The following is a 13989-nucleotide window of genomic DNA, read 5'->3' as shown; positions in this document are numbered from 1 at the left end:
AAGGTCAGGCTGTGGGCTAGCCTATAGGGCATTTTCTTCATTAGCGATTGACAGCCCAGCTCTTGTGGGTGGTGCCATCCCTGGGCTGCTGGTTCTGGGTTCCATAAGGAAGCAGGTTGAGCAAGCCAGCAAGCAGCACCCTCCATGGCCTCCGCATCCGCTCCTGCCTCCAGGTTCCTGCCTTGTGTGAGTTCCTGTCCTGTGCTGGACTGTAGTGTGGACGTGTAAGCTAAGCAAACCCCTTTCCCCCCAGGTTGCTTTGGTTTTATGTTTTGTCGCAGCAGCAGAAACCCTGCCTGGTTCTCCTCCCGTCCATCCATAAGACTGAATTGCCTTTTGGCTGTCAGCGTCGTTATCTGCCTAGTTACTGAGGCATAAACTCTCCCTCCGGTCACCCCCGTCAAACGGTGTCCTCTGGAATCGGATCCCACTGTTGGACTTCAGACATGCCCGAGAAGCCATTCATCCACCGGTTCGGTCACACACCCACCAGATGTCCACCCAGTGCAGTTATTTGGGATCCTGGGGGAAACTCGGTGTTTCGTCAAGCCCGGCTGTGGCTTTTGCTTTTCCTTTTTTTTAGTTTAGGTGGAAGGAAAATTACCCTAAAACAAATTGGGGCCATCCTGCTCAAAACAAACAAAAAGCAAAAAACAAAACAAAACACCCAAAAACCAACCAACCGACCAGCCAAACAAACGCTCCTGTGCCTCCTTCCCGTTGCTCTCAAGAACAAACCATAATTCACGTTCAGTTCTGTGACTCCAGATGGGACTGCGACCCATAGTCAAGCTTGGCATAGAGCTGGCTCTGCCAGACACGTTCTGCAAAGGTTGCTCACTTCGTGTTTCTGGCTTTGCAGCGTGCAGTCACTCTCGCAGTGAAGGACTCACCCATTTGCACATCGCATCCTCTTATTCAGTCACTGAGCTGGGAGGTCTGGTGCCAGATTTATTTCAGGACAGGAAGAGGTTCCAGGGTGTCTTCAAAGGTGAGGCCTAAGCAAAGGGCAGGATGGGGGTGTTGCTGAGTGAGATGGTAAGGCCTGGAGAGGAACGGTCAGGGGCATCATTAGCAGCTTGAGCAGATATGTGGAACGGCTCGCTGGCCACTCAGTCTGTGGGGTTTGCCCTCACATAACCTCCTGCTTTATCTCTGTTTCCATTCAGGGCGTCAGTATCAGGGTTGAGCAGCTTGTGGCTGCCACACTAGAAAGGAACGGGTTTAGGGAATGCCCTCCAAGGTGTGGCAGAGCCACATGCCAAGCCCGTGTGGGAGATTACAAGTGTCGGGAGAGATCACATCCCCTGCCTCGTGGGAGTCTGGAGGTATCAGATCTCCTGGTTGGTCGCTTCCCCGTGAGGAACGCGGCTGACGTGTTGGATTTACTTTGTACAAATGGAGACCGGTTGTTGGTGCTGGGTTTCACGAACGTATCCTCAGATTGTCTCCTCCTGTTTTCTACTGGTTGCAAATTATTTCTTCTTATTTAGGTTTTTGAGATAGGGTCTCATTTGCCCAGGCTGACCTGGGACCTGTTACGTAGCCCAGGCTGGCCTTGAACTTATGTAGCCCAGGCTGGCCTTGAGCTTCTCATCCACCTTGTAGGATTACAAAGGTCTACTCCTATGCCCAGCCGATGGAAATTATTTCTCTGAAGGCTATCAGCCTGTTATGACTACCTTTCCGTTTTGGTGGCAGTGGGATTGGACAGAGGGCTTCACGTATGCTAATCACACGCTCTGTACCTAACTGCTTCTCCAGCCCTGGTTAAGTTCTCACTAGTTGACACTGCCAGTCTGCACTGTGGCTGAACTACCTGGGTAGCCAGAACCAGCAATAACAAAAGAAAACTAAAGAAAAAACAAACCCCAAGGCTAGCATATCCCCAGGCCAGTTTGAACCCAAACTTTGGGAAGTTATCATCTAGACATAAATACTTTTAAAAGACTCCTTTATTTTCTGATGATCAGTAAAAAGCCAAGAACCACAGACTGCAGCCTCTCCAGGGTCAGTGAGCTTCTCTGAGTCACCCTCACCCCCATTCCATTTCAGCTTCCTCTCTCCCAGGACTTGCAAGACCTCAAGGTGTGGGGACTGAGGCTGCCACCGAGTTTAGCCCTGTGGCGCTCGGCAGGTGGCCGTGGGGGCAGGGACCAGGTGCGGGACCCTGGGGATGGTGAGTTATTTGATCCTTATGGGAACAGCATGTGGAGAAAGGCTCCTAATTACAGTAGGAAACCAAGGCTGGAGAGGCCAGGAAACATCAGGTGTGCAGGACAAAGTTGGGAGTTGTGTCAGGGCACTGACTCTAGAGCATGCATTCGATTCTGGGTTTCTGTGATGATTCATCCCTTCCCCTCCCACCCGTGCCGCCATTTCCATGTGATGGTCTCAGTAAATGGGTTCCAGACCAAGGTTGGCAGGAGCCCGGTAGAGAGGAAACAACAGCTCTACAAGATGTATACATTTTCTTAATGTAAAACAAGCACTTGTGGAACACATCGCTCTTCCTCCACTCTCCCTCCATAGGACTTTACTGAGTGAGTGTCTTGTTGGTCAGGTGTGACTGAGGTCCAACTGAACATCCGTGTTAACGTCACCCCTTAAAGAGAGGGTCCTTCATCAGCCAGCCAGTACACACCCTCTCACAGGGCCGTACACAAGGTGTGCATCCTGCTTTACTTTTGCTGTTTAAAGAAATTATTATTATTATTATTATTATTATTATTATTATTATTATTATTATTATTTAAAGACAGGGTTTCTGTATGTAGCCCTGGCTGTCCTGGAACTCACGGTGAACACCAGGCTGGCCTCTGCCTCCAGTAGGAGTGCTGGGATTGAAGGTGTACGCCACCAGTGCCCTGGACTTTTTAAAATGTGCACTTGCGTGTTTCTTTCTGTGAGTGGGTATGTGCATGTGAGTGCTGTGCCTGGGGAACCAGGGGTGTGGTTCCTGCGGAGCCCCTCAGTTCCTGTCCTCTGAGAGCAGCACAGGCACCCCACTGCTGAGCCGTCTTTCCAGCCCTGTTTCTGTTTGTCTTGTTTTTTTTTCCCTTCTTTTAAAATGTACATGTTAGAGTTTAAGTGAGATTTATTTATTTATTCTTGAGAGGGGGTCTCTGAGCCCTGCCCCTGCTATCCTGGAACTCCCTTACTGTGTAGATCAGACCTTGAATTCATGGGGAACTGTCTACCTTTGTGTGTACCTCCAAGCCCAGGTCTTTGTCCTTTTCTTTCTTTCTTTTTTTTTTTTATTAACTTGAGTATTTCTTATATACATTTCAAGTGTTATTCCCTTTCCCGGTTTCCGGGCAAACATCCCCCTCCCCCCTCCCCTTCCTTATGGGTGTCCCCCTCCCAACCCTCCCCCCATTGCCGCCCTCCCCCCATAGTCTAGTTCCATGGGGGTTCAGTCTTAGCAGGACCCAGGGCTTCCCCTTCCACTGGTGCTCTTACTAGGATATTCATTGCTACCTATGGGGTCAGAGTCCAGGGTCAGTCCATGTATAGTATTTAGGTAGTGGCTTAGTCCCTGGAAGCTCTGGTTGCTTGGCATTGTTGTACATATGGGGTCTCGAGCCCCTTCAAGCTCTTCCAGTTCTTTCTCTGATTCCTTCAACGGGGGACCTATTCTCAGTTCAGTGGTTTGCTGCTGGCATTCGCCTCTGTGTTTGCTGTATTCTGGCTGTGTCTCTCAGGAGCGATCTACATCCGGCTCCTGTCGGTCTGCACTTCTTTGCTTCATCCATCTTGTCCAATTGGGTGGCTGTATATGTATGGGCCACCTGTGGGGCAGGCTCTGAATGGGTGTTCCTTCAGTCTCTGTTTTAATCTTTGCCTCTCCCTTCCCAGCCAAGGGTATTCTTTTTCCACATTTAAAGAAGGAGTGAAGCATTCACATTTTGATCATCCGTCTTGAGTTTCCTTTGTTCTAGGGATCTAGGGTAATTCAAGCATTTGGGCTAATAGCCACTTATCAATGAGTGCATACCATGTATGTCTTTCTGTGATTGGGTTAGCTCACTCAGGATGATATTTTCCAGTTCCAACCATTTGCCTACGAATTTCATAAACTCGTTGTTTTTGATAGCTGAGTAATATTCCATTGTGTAGATGTACCACATTTTCTGTATCCATTCCTCTGTTGAAGGGCATCTGGGTTCTTTCCATTTTCTGGCTATTATAAATAAGGCTGCGATGAACATAGTGGAGCACGTGTCTTTTTTATATGTTGGGGCATCTTTTGGGTATATGCCCAAGAGAGGTATAGCTGGATCCTCAGGCAGTTCAATGTCCAATTTTCTGAGGAACCTCCAGACTGATTTCCAGAATGGTTGTACTAGTCTGCAATCCCACCAACAATGGAGGAGTGTTCCTCTTTCTCCACATCCTCGCCAGCATCTGCTGTCACCTGAGTTTTTGATCTTAGCCATTCTCACTGGTGTGAGGTGAAATCTCAGGGTTGTTTTGATTTGCATTTCCCTTATGACTAAAGATGTTGAACATTTCTTTAGGTGTTTCTCAGCCATTCGGCATTCCTCAACTGTGAATTCTTTGTTTAGCTCTGAACCCCATTTTTTAATAGGGTTATTTGTTTCCCTGCGGTCTAACTTCTTGAGTTCTTTGTATATTTTGGATATAAGGCCTCTATCTGTTGTAGGATTGGTAAAGATCTTTTCCCAATCTGTTGGTTGCCGTTTTGTCCTAACCACAGTGTCCTTTGCCTTACAGAAGCTTTGCAGTTTTATGAGATCCCATTTGTCGATTCTTGATCTTAGAGCATAAGCCATTGGTGTTTTGTTCAGGAAATTTTTTCCCGTGCCCATGTGTTCCAGATGCTTCCCTAGTTTTTCTTCTATTAGTTTGAGTGTGTCTGGTTTGATGTGGAGGTCCTTGATCCACTTGGACTTAAGCTTTGTACAGGGTGATAAGGATGGATCGATCTGCATTCTTCTACATGTTGCCCTCCAGTTGAACCAGCACCATTTGCTGAAAATGCTATCTTTTTTCCATTGGATGGTTTTGGCTCCTTTGTCAAAAATCAAGTGACCATAGGTGTGTGGGTTCATTTCTGGGTCTTCAATTCTATTCCATTGGTCTATCTGTCTGTCTCTGTACCAATACCATGCAGTTTTTATCACTATTGCTCTGTAATACTGCTTGAGTTCAGGGATAGTGATTCCCCCTGAAGTCCTTTTATTGTTGAGGATAGCTTTAGCTATCCTGGGTTTTTTGTTATTCCAGATGAATTTGCAAATTGTTCTGTCTAACTCTTTGAAGAATTGGATTGGTATTTTGATGGGGATTGCATTGAATCTGTAGATTGCTTTTGGTAAAATGGCCATTTTTACTATATTAATCCTGTCAATCCATGAGCATGGGAGATCTTTCCATCTTCTGAGGTCTTCTTCAATTTCTTTCCTCAGTGTCTTGAAGTTCTTATTGTACAGATCTTTTACTTGCTTGGTTAAAGTCACACCGAGGTACTTTATATTATTTGGGTCTATTATGAAGGGTGTCGTTTCCCTAATTTCTTTCTCGGCTTGTTTCTCTTTTGTATAGAGGAAGGCAACTGATTTATTTGAGTTAATTTTATACCCAGCCACTTTGCTGAAGTTGTTTATCAGCTTTAGTAGTTCTCTGGTGGAACTTTTGGGATCACTTAAATATACTATCATGTCATCTGCAAATAGTGATATTTTGACCTCTTCTTTTCCGATCTGTATCCCTTTGATCTCCTTTTGTTGTCTGATTGCTCTGGCTAGAACTTCAAGAACTATATTGAATAAGTAGGGAGAGAGTGGGCAGCCTTGTCTAGTCCCTGATTTTAGTGGGATTGCTTCAAGTTTCTCTCCATTTAGTTTAATGTTAGCAACTGGTTTGCTGTATATGGCTTTTACTATGTTTAGGTATGGGCCTTGAATTCCTATTCTTTCCAGGACTTTTATCATGACGGGGTGTTGAATTTTGTCAAATGCTTTCTCAGCATCTAATGAAATGATCATGTGGTTCTGTTCTTTCAGTTTGTTTATATAATGGATCACGTTGATGGTTTTCCGTATATTAAACCATCCCTGCATGCCTGGGATGAAGCCTACTTGATCATGGTGGATGATTGTTTTGATGTGCTCTTGAATTCGGTTTGCCAGAATTTTATTGAGTATTTTTGCATCGATATTCATAAGGGAAATTGGTCTGAAGTTCTCTTTCTTTGTTGTGTCTTTGTGTGGTTTAGGTATAAGAGTAATTGTGGCTTCGTAGAAGGAATTCGGTAGGGCTCCATCTGTTTCAATTTTGTGGAATAGTTTGGATAATATTGGTATGAGGTCTTCTATGAAGGTTTGATAGAATTCTGCACTAAACCCGTCTGGACCTGGGCTCTTTTTGGTTGGGAGACCTTTAATGACTGCTTCTATTTCCTTAGGAGTTATGGGGTTGTTTAACTGGTTTATCTGTTTCTGATTTAACTTCGATACCTGGTATCTGTCTAGGAAATTGTCCATTTCCTGAAGATTTTCAAGTTTTGTTGAATATAGGTTTTTGTAGTAAGATCTGATGATTTTTTGAATTTCCTCTGAATCTGTAGTTATGTCTCCCTTTTCATTTCTGATTTTGTTAATTTGGACGCACTCTCTGTGTCCTCTCGTTAGTCTGGCTAAGGGTTTATCTATCTTGTTGATTTTCTCAAAGAACCAACTTTTGGTTCTGTTGATTCTTTCTATGGTCCTTTTTGTTTCTACTTGGTTGATTTCAGCTCTGAGTTTGATTATTTCCTGCCTTCTACTCCTCCTGGGTGTATTTGCTTCTTTTTGTTCTAGATCTTTTAGGTGTGCTGTCAAGCTGCTGACATATGCTCTTTCCTGTTTCTTTCTGCAGGCACTCAGCGCTATGAGTTTTCCTCTTAGCACAGCTTTCATTGTGTCCCATAAGATTGGGTATGTTGTATCTTCATTTTCATTAAATTCTAAAAAGTTTTTAATTTCTTTCTTTATTTCTTCCTTGACCAGGTTATCATTGAGTAGAGCATTGTTCAATTTCCACGTATATGTGGGCATTCTTCCCTTATTGTTATTGAAGACCAGTTTTAGGCCGTGGTGGTCTGATAGCACGCATGGGATTATTTCTATCTTTCTGTACCTGTTGAGGCCCGTTTTTTGACCAATTATATGGTCAATTTTGGAGAAAGTACCATGAGGAGCTGAGAAGAAGGTATATCCTTTTGCTTTAGGATAGAATGTTCTATAAATATCCGTTAAGTCCATTTGGCTCATGACTTCTCTTAGTCTGTCGACATCACTGTTTAATTTCTGTTTCCATGATCTGTCCATTGATGAGAATGGGGTGTTGAAATCTCCTACTATTATTGTGTGAGGTGCAATGTGTGTTTTGAGCTTTAGTAAGGTTTCTTTTACGTATGTAGGTGCCCTTGTATTTGGGGCATAGATATTTAGGATTGAGAGTTCATCTTGGTGGATTTTTCTTTTGATGAATATGAAGTGTCTTTCCTTATCTTTTTTGATGACTTTTAGTTGGAAATTGATTTTATTTGATATTAGAATGGCTACTCCAGCTTGCTTCTTCTGACCATTTGCTTGGAAAGTTGTTTTCCAGCCTTTCACTCTGAGGTAGTGTCTGTCTTTGTCTCTGACGTGTGTTTCCTGTAGGCAGCAGAATGCAGGGTCCTCGTTTTGTATCCAGTTTGTTAATCTATGTCTTTTTATTGGGGAGTTGAGGCCATTGATATTGAGAGATATTAAGGAATAGTGATTATTGCTTCCCGTTATATTCGTATTTGGATGTGAGGTTATGTTTGTGTGCTTTCATTCTCTTTGTTTTGTTGCCAAGACGATTAGTTTCTTGTTTCTTCTAGGGTATAGCTTGCCTCCTTATGTTGGGCTTTACCATTTATTATCCTTTGTAGTGCTGGATTTGTAGAAAGATATTGTGTAAATTTGGTGTTGTCATGGAATATCTTGGTTTCTCCATCAATGTTAATTGAGAGTTTTGCTGGATACAGTAACCTGGGCTGGCATTTGTGTTCTCTTAGGGTCTGTATGACATCAGTCCAGGATCTTCTGGCCTTCATAGCTTCTGGCGAGAAGTCTGGTGTGATTCTGATAGGTCTGCCTTTATATGTTACTTGACCTTTTTCCCTTACTGCTTTTAATATTCTTTCTTTATTTTGTGCGTTTGGTGTTTTGACAATTATGTGACAGGAGGTGTTTCTTTTCTGGTCCAATCTATTTGGAGTTTTGTAGGCTTCTTGTATGTCTATGGGTATCTTTTTTTTTTAGGTTAGGGAAGTTTTCTTCTATGATTTTGTTGAAGATATTTACTGGTCCTTTGAGCTGGGAGTCTTCACTCTCTTCTATACCTATTATCCTTAGGTTTGATCTTCTCATTGAGTCCTGGATTTCCTGTATGTTTTGGACCAGTAGCTTTTTCTGCTTTACATTATCTTTGACAGTTGAGTCAATGATTTCTATGGAATCTTCTGCTCCTGAGATTCTCTCTTCCATCTCTTGTATTCTGTTGGTGAAGCTTGTATCTACAGCTCCTTGTCTCTTCTTTTGGTTTTCTATATCCAGGGTTGTTTCCATGTGTTCTTTCTTGATTGCTTCTATTTCCATTTTTAATTCCTTCAACTGTTTGATTGTGTTTTCCTGGAATTCTTTCAGGGATTTTTGTGTCTCCTCTCTATGGGCTTCTACTTGTTTATTTATGTTTTCCTGGAATTCTTTCAGGGATTTTTGTGTCTCCTCTCTATGGGCTTCTACTTGTTTATTTATTTTTTCCTGGAATTCTTTCAGGGATTTTTGCGATTCTTTCAGGCATTTTTGCGATTCCTCTCTGTAGGCTTCTACTTGTTCTCTAAGGGAGTTCTTCACGTCTTTCTTTAAGTCCTCCAGCATCATGATCAAAAATGATTTTGGAACTAGATCTTGCTTTTCTGGTGTGTTTGGATATTCCATGTTTGTTTTGATGGGAGAATTGGGCTCCGATGGTGCCATGTAGTCTTGGTTTCTGTTGCTTGGGTTCCTGCGCTTGCCTCTCGCCATCAGATTATCTCTAGTGTTACTTTGTTCTGCTATTTCTGACAGTGGCTAGACTGTCCTATAAGCCTGTGTGTCAGGAGTGCTGTAGACCTGTTTTCCTCTCTTTCAGTCAGTTATGGGGACAGAGTGTTCTGCTTTCGGGCGTGTAGTTTTTCCTCTCTACAGGTCTTCAGCTGTTCCTGTGGGCCTGTGTCTTGAGTTCACCAGGCAGCTTTCTTGCAGCAGAAAAGTTGGTCTTACCTGTGGTCCCGAGGCTCAAGTTCGCTTGTGGGGTGCTACCCACGGGCTCTCTGCAGCGGCAGCAACCAGGAAGACCTGTGCCGCCGTTTCCGGGAGCTTCAGTGCACCAGGGTTCCAGATGGTCTTTGGCTTTTTCCTCTGGCGTCCGAGATGTGTGTGCAGAGAGCAGTCTCTTCTGGTTTCCCAGGCTTGTCTGCCTCTCTGAAGGTTCAGCTCTCCCTCCCACAGGATTTGGGTGCAGAGAACTGTTTATCCGGTCTGTTTCCTTCTGGTTCTGGTGGTGTCTCAGGCACAGGGGTCCTGCCGTTCCTGGGCCCTCCCCCACGGGAGCCCAGAGGCCTTATACAGTTTCCTCTTGGGCCAGGGATGTGGGCAGGGGTGAGCAGTGTTGGTGGTCTCTTCCGCTCTGCAGCCTCAGGAGTGCCCACCTGACCAGGCGGTTGGGTCTCTCTCTCAGGGTCTGGGGGCAGAGAGCTGCTGCGGGCCGGGATCCGCGGGTGTGGGACTTCCGGTAAACACAGAACGTGCCGGGTCCTAGAGGAATTCTGCTTCCGTGTGTCCCAAGCTCACCAGGCAGCTTTCTTGCAGCAGAAAAGTTGGTCTTACCTGTGGTCCCGAGGCTCAAGTTCGCTAGCGGGGTGCTGCCCACGGGCTCTCTGCAGCGGCAGCAACCAGGAAGACCTGTGCCGCCCCTTTCCGGGAGCTTCAGTGCACCAGGGTTCCAGATGGTCTTTGGCTTTTTCCTCTGGTGTCCGAGATGTGTGTGCAGAGAGCAGTCTCTTCTGGTTTCCCAGGCTTGTCTGCCTCTCTGAAGGTTCAGCTCTCCCTCCCACGGGATTTGGGTGCAGAGAACTGTTTATCCGGTCTGTTTCCCTCTGTCCTTTTCTTCTTTTAAGGTTTATTTATTTTATGTATATGAGTACACTGTAGCGGTCTTCGGACACACCAGAATAAGGCATCAGATCTCATTACAGATGGTTGTGAGCCACCATGTGGTTGCCGGGATTTGAACTCAGGACCTCTGGAAGAACAGTCAGTGCTCTTAGCCACTGAGCCACCTCTCCACTTCTCTTTGTCCTGTTTTAAATAACAGAAGGGAGATGATTGACCACTTAAGCTGGTAGGCTGGGCCTCAAGACTCAGATGTATCTGCAGGATACATCTCTTGTTCATCAGACAGTATGGTTTTTGGATTGTAAGACAGACCCTGCCATCCAAATCGGGTCAGCCTGGTAGAGTCTATGCAGGTAGGTAGGAAGGATTGCTGCAAAATTAACTTTCCCCGCCCCCTCTAACACAGTGCCGTGAATTGAACCCAGGGCCTTGTGCATGCTGAACACTCCACAAACTGACGTAAATCCTCAGTCCCGCACTTTGCGAGTCTTTTTAACTGCCCCGGGTGACTGAGTCTTTTTGGAATCTTTGTGACTTAACCAAGAAAATAACTAAATTGTTAGCTCTCTGGACTCAGAGGCCAATGCTTCCTCTCTTTTATCTCTCAGTAGTCGAGTCCCATTGTCCCGTTTTGTGCTTTGTGGCCGATGGCAAAGGCTTACTTTAGTCTCAGTCTAGGTTGCTTGCATTTGGAGTTGCTGATACCCTGCGGTAGAAGTGAGGAGCGGGATGGCCTAGTGCCACGCCTGAGCCAGGAAACTCGAGTTCTTGTCTGTGAGCTCTCTCGCTCGGTACCTGTGATCCCGGATAATTACGTGACAGCGCTGGGCCTTGTCCTCGGTGAGGTGGTAGAATTAAACTCTCTGATGGAACACTGGAACACTCTTGATGAGATGTTTAATTTTCGACGTCAACTTGACTGGATTTTAAGTTACCAAGGTCTGGGAGGCCCCTGTGGTTGTGTCTCTGTCGGGGGCAGGCTTTCCAGAGGTGTGGTTACCTTCCCTAGGGTTTCGCCTCTGTGAGCTGAGGGCTTGGCTGAGGTAACAGGGAGAAGAAAACCGGTCTAGAGCTGGCATCATGGCAACCCAACCCCCTACCTCATCCCTGGCTGGCCGTAAAGTGAGCCGGTCTCTACCGTTTGACTTCTGCTAGCCTGTTTCCTGAAGCAGTGTGGCACTGGCACCTGGCAACCACCCCTCCCTGTTGTCTGAATGCAGGAGGGGCCTGGTGGTGACAGGTGGGTTGGACCATTGCCACCTCCTGACTGTGACTCTGGGTTCCAGCTCACACTGTACACCTCAGGTCTTATGTCTAGACCGTCAGCCCATCCCTGCTGCCGTTGCCTCCGCCACCTTGGTATAGGTGACTTCTATACCATCTTCACCGAGATTGGATGCACTCAGTGTCGGGAGCCCCGCTTAACATGCTCCTCTCTGGTTCTGTAGCTTCTAGTAGTTAGAGTGAGGTTTCCCAACTACTTCAAACCTTTGCTGTCCATTCCTCCAGTGCGCAGGCGCTGTGTCCAGGGCTCCTGCTCTTACGACCACTGCCGAGATACTGCTGGAGAAACCATGTCCAGTTTGTTACTCAACCCTATGAGCCAGCTCTGTCCAGGGCTGGTGGGGAAGCTGCTGTCTGTTTTCTTTTCCCTATGGTTGATGGGAGATGTTTAACTTGCTCTTTTCTTTCAGTCCCCCCCTTAGCTATTTATTTGTTGAGTTCCTATTTCCATTTTTTTAAATCACCGTAGAAAACAAGTTTATGTCACATTCGTCCATTCATACCTCTTCCCAATCCCCTTGGCCCCTGCCTTGCCTCCGTTCCCTGCCATCCCATCTCTGTATTACCCTCTCCAGACCTTTCCCTCCATCTCATAGTTCTCTTTCCTGGTTTGGGCTTCTGCCCACACTCATTCCCACACGTGCACATATAGGAAGACGTAAAGTTACCATCTTGTGTCAACCTGACTCACCTGGAAGGGGCGAATCTCAAGTGAGGAATTGCCTTCATCTGGTTGGCCGGGAGGCCTGCCTATGTGGGGCATTTCCTTCACTGTAGTTGAGGGCGCAGGGCCCAGCCCACTGTAGGCGGCACCATCCCTAGGCCTGGGTTGCATAAGAAAGGGAGCTGAGCTTTTCCCCAGTGTTTCCCTGTGACTCTTCTGCTTGGTGTCCCTCCATGCTGGGCTGTAACCTGTCAACCCAATAAAACCTTTTCTCCCCCAGTTTCTTTTGGTCGTACTGCTTAATTAAAGTAACAGAAGCAGGTTAAAGTAATGTATTTTTTTTTCTTACTGGGTCTGGGATTCCTAAGTAAAATACAGTCAGACTCATCCATCTTCCTGAAAACTCGTGATTTACTTTGTACAGCTGAATGAAATCCCACTGTCCGGGTGAGCCACGTTTTAGGTAGGGGCTCTGTCAGCTTCTTCTAAATGTTAACCTTTGGCGTGGTCAATACTTCCGTTTTCCAAGATGAAGCTGACTGTGGGTAACAGAGTCAGCTCGGGCCCAGCATCCTCTGCTGAAGTGCATTGTGGTGTCTGGGTTTAACCACCTCCTTACCCCAGCACCATAACCGGAAGGGAATACCGAGTTGCAGCCACGCCCCCCAGGGTCTGAGCTGCCACCCCTTTCACCTTGGGTAATAACAATGCTCGTTAACCCAAAGCCCAATCTAGGCTAATGTTTACAACTCTAGAGATGCTAAGACCTTTGTCGGGGGTCACAGCTAAACCCCAGCAGAGCGAGACCCAAGTTCCCCAGACCCAGAGAACTTGAAGCTGATCTAATCTACTGTTTGTCAGCCTGAGATGTGGGGCAGACACTGGATGCTTACTGGTCTGACAGAGGAAAAGTGGACACAAAGAGTGGAAAGTCTGCTCTTGGTGAGAGGTGTCCGAGGGAGGGTGATCCAGGAGCCGTGGGTGGGTTCTCCTAAGACGCAGTCTGGAAAGAGCCCCCTCACCGTGGAGAGGATACAGCCACTTAGCAGGGCTGTGAGGGCCCATTGGTGGCTATTGCTGGTGAGAAGGCCCTGGTCCTCAAGAAGATTGGAACGTTTTGGAATGAAGGGACTCAGAGTCAGAGCGTCTGTTTCAGATTTGAGTGAGCAGACCACTGCCAGTCTGTGCTCTTGGACTGGGAGGTTTTAGGCTCCTGAGTGGTGGGTCTCAAAGAGCTCCTGGCACCAGAAGGGTCAGCGGGTGCTGAGGCTCTAAGGCCGGGCGAGTAGGCTGCGCTCTGGGAGTGGGGCCCCGGTCTGTGGTCAGTCTCGTGCATTTAGAGCTCTGGTCCCATTCTGAAAGCGTCACAGAAGCAAAGCAGGCGTGGCACGTGCTTATCATTCCAGAACCTGGAGATGGAAGAGGGGTGGTCAGGAGTTCAAGCCCTCCTGGGATGCAGATGGGTTTTTGTCTCAAAACAAAACAATACTCAAACAAAAACAGCCACCAAGAGAAAACAAAGCCACCAAAAGAAAACAAACAAACAAAAATCCTCAGAAGGTGTCCGTGACCCACTGTGGGGAAAGAGAACCGAGTCCTGAAGGTTGTTCTTTGACCTCCACTCCCACCACATAAAAATGTATTTTAATTGGATGCGTGCTTTAAAAACAACGCTTCCCTTCATCTGCTTCCCTGACCTCTTTCCCCTCAATCCTTCCCCCTTGCCCTCGCCTCTTCTCTAAAAATGGCTTCCCTTGTGGTGGCATGGGGGGGGGGGGGCGCCTTTGCACCTTGGTCAGAGTCATGGCCTGCTGTGATGACCTCACAGCTATGCATTAAATAAGC

At 46.4% G+C, this 13989-nt stretch overlaps 1 protein-coding gene across 2 annotated transcripts in view; it reads left to right on the top strand.

Moving 5' to 3' along the window:
* Positions 1–13989, top strand: part of Abcc4 (ATP binding cassette subfamily C member 4) — a 234972-nt gene that overhangs the window by 5534 nt on the left and 215449 nt on the right.

The sequence above is a fragment of the Rattus norvegicus genome, chromosome 15 (assembly GCF_021556685.1).
Source record: "Rattus norvegicus strain SHRSP/BbbUtx chromosome 15, alternate assembly SHRSP_T2T, whole genome shotgun sequence".
Lineage (NCBI taxonomy): Eukaryota > Metazoa > Chordata > Mammalia > Rodentia > Muridae > Rattus > Rattus norvegicus.
Note: the sequence above shows the minus strand (reverse complement) of the source record. Positions and strands in the feature narration are given on the sequence as shown.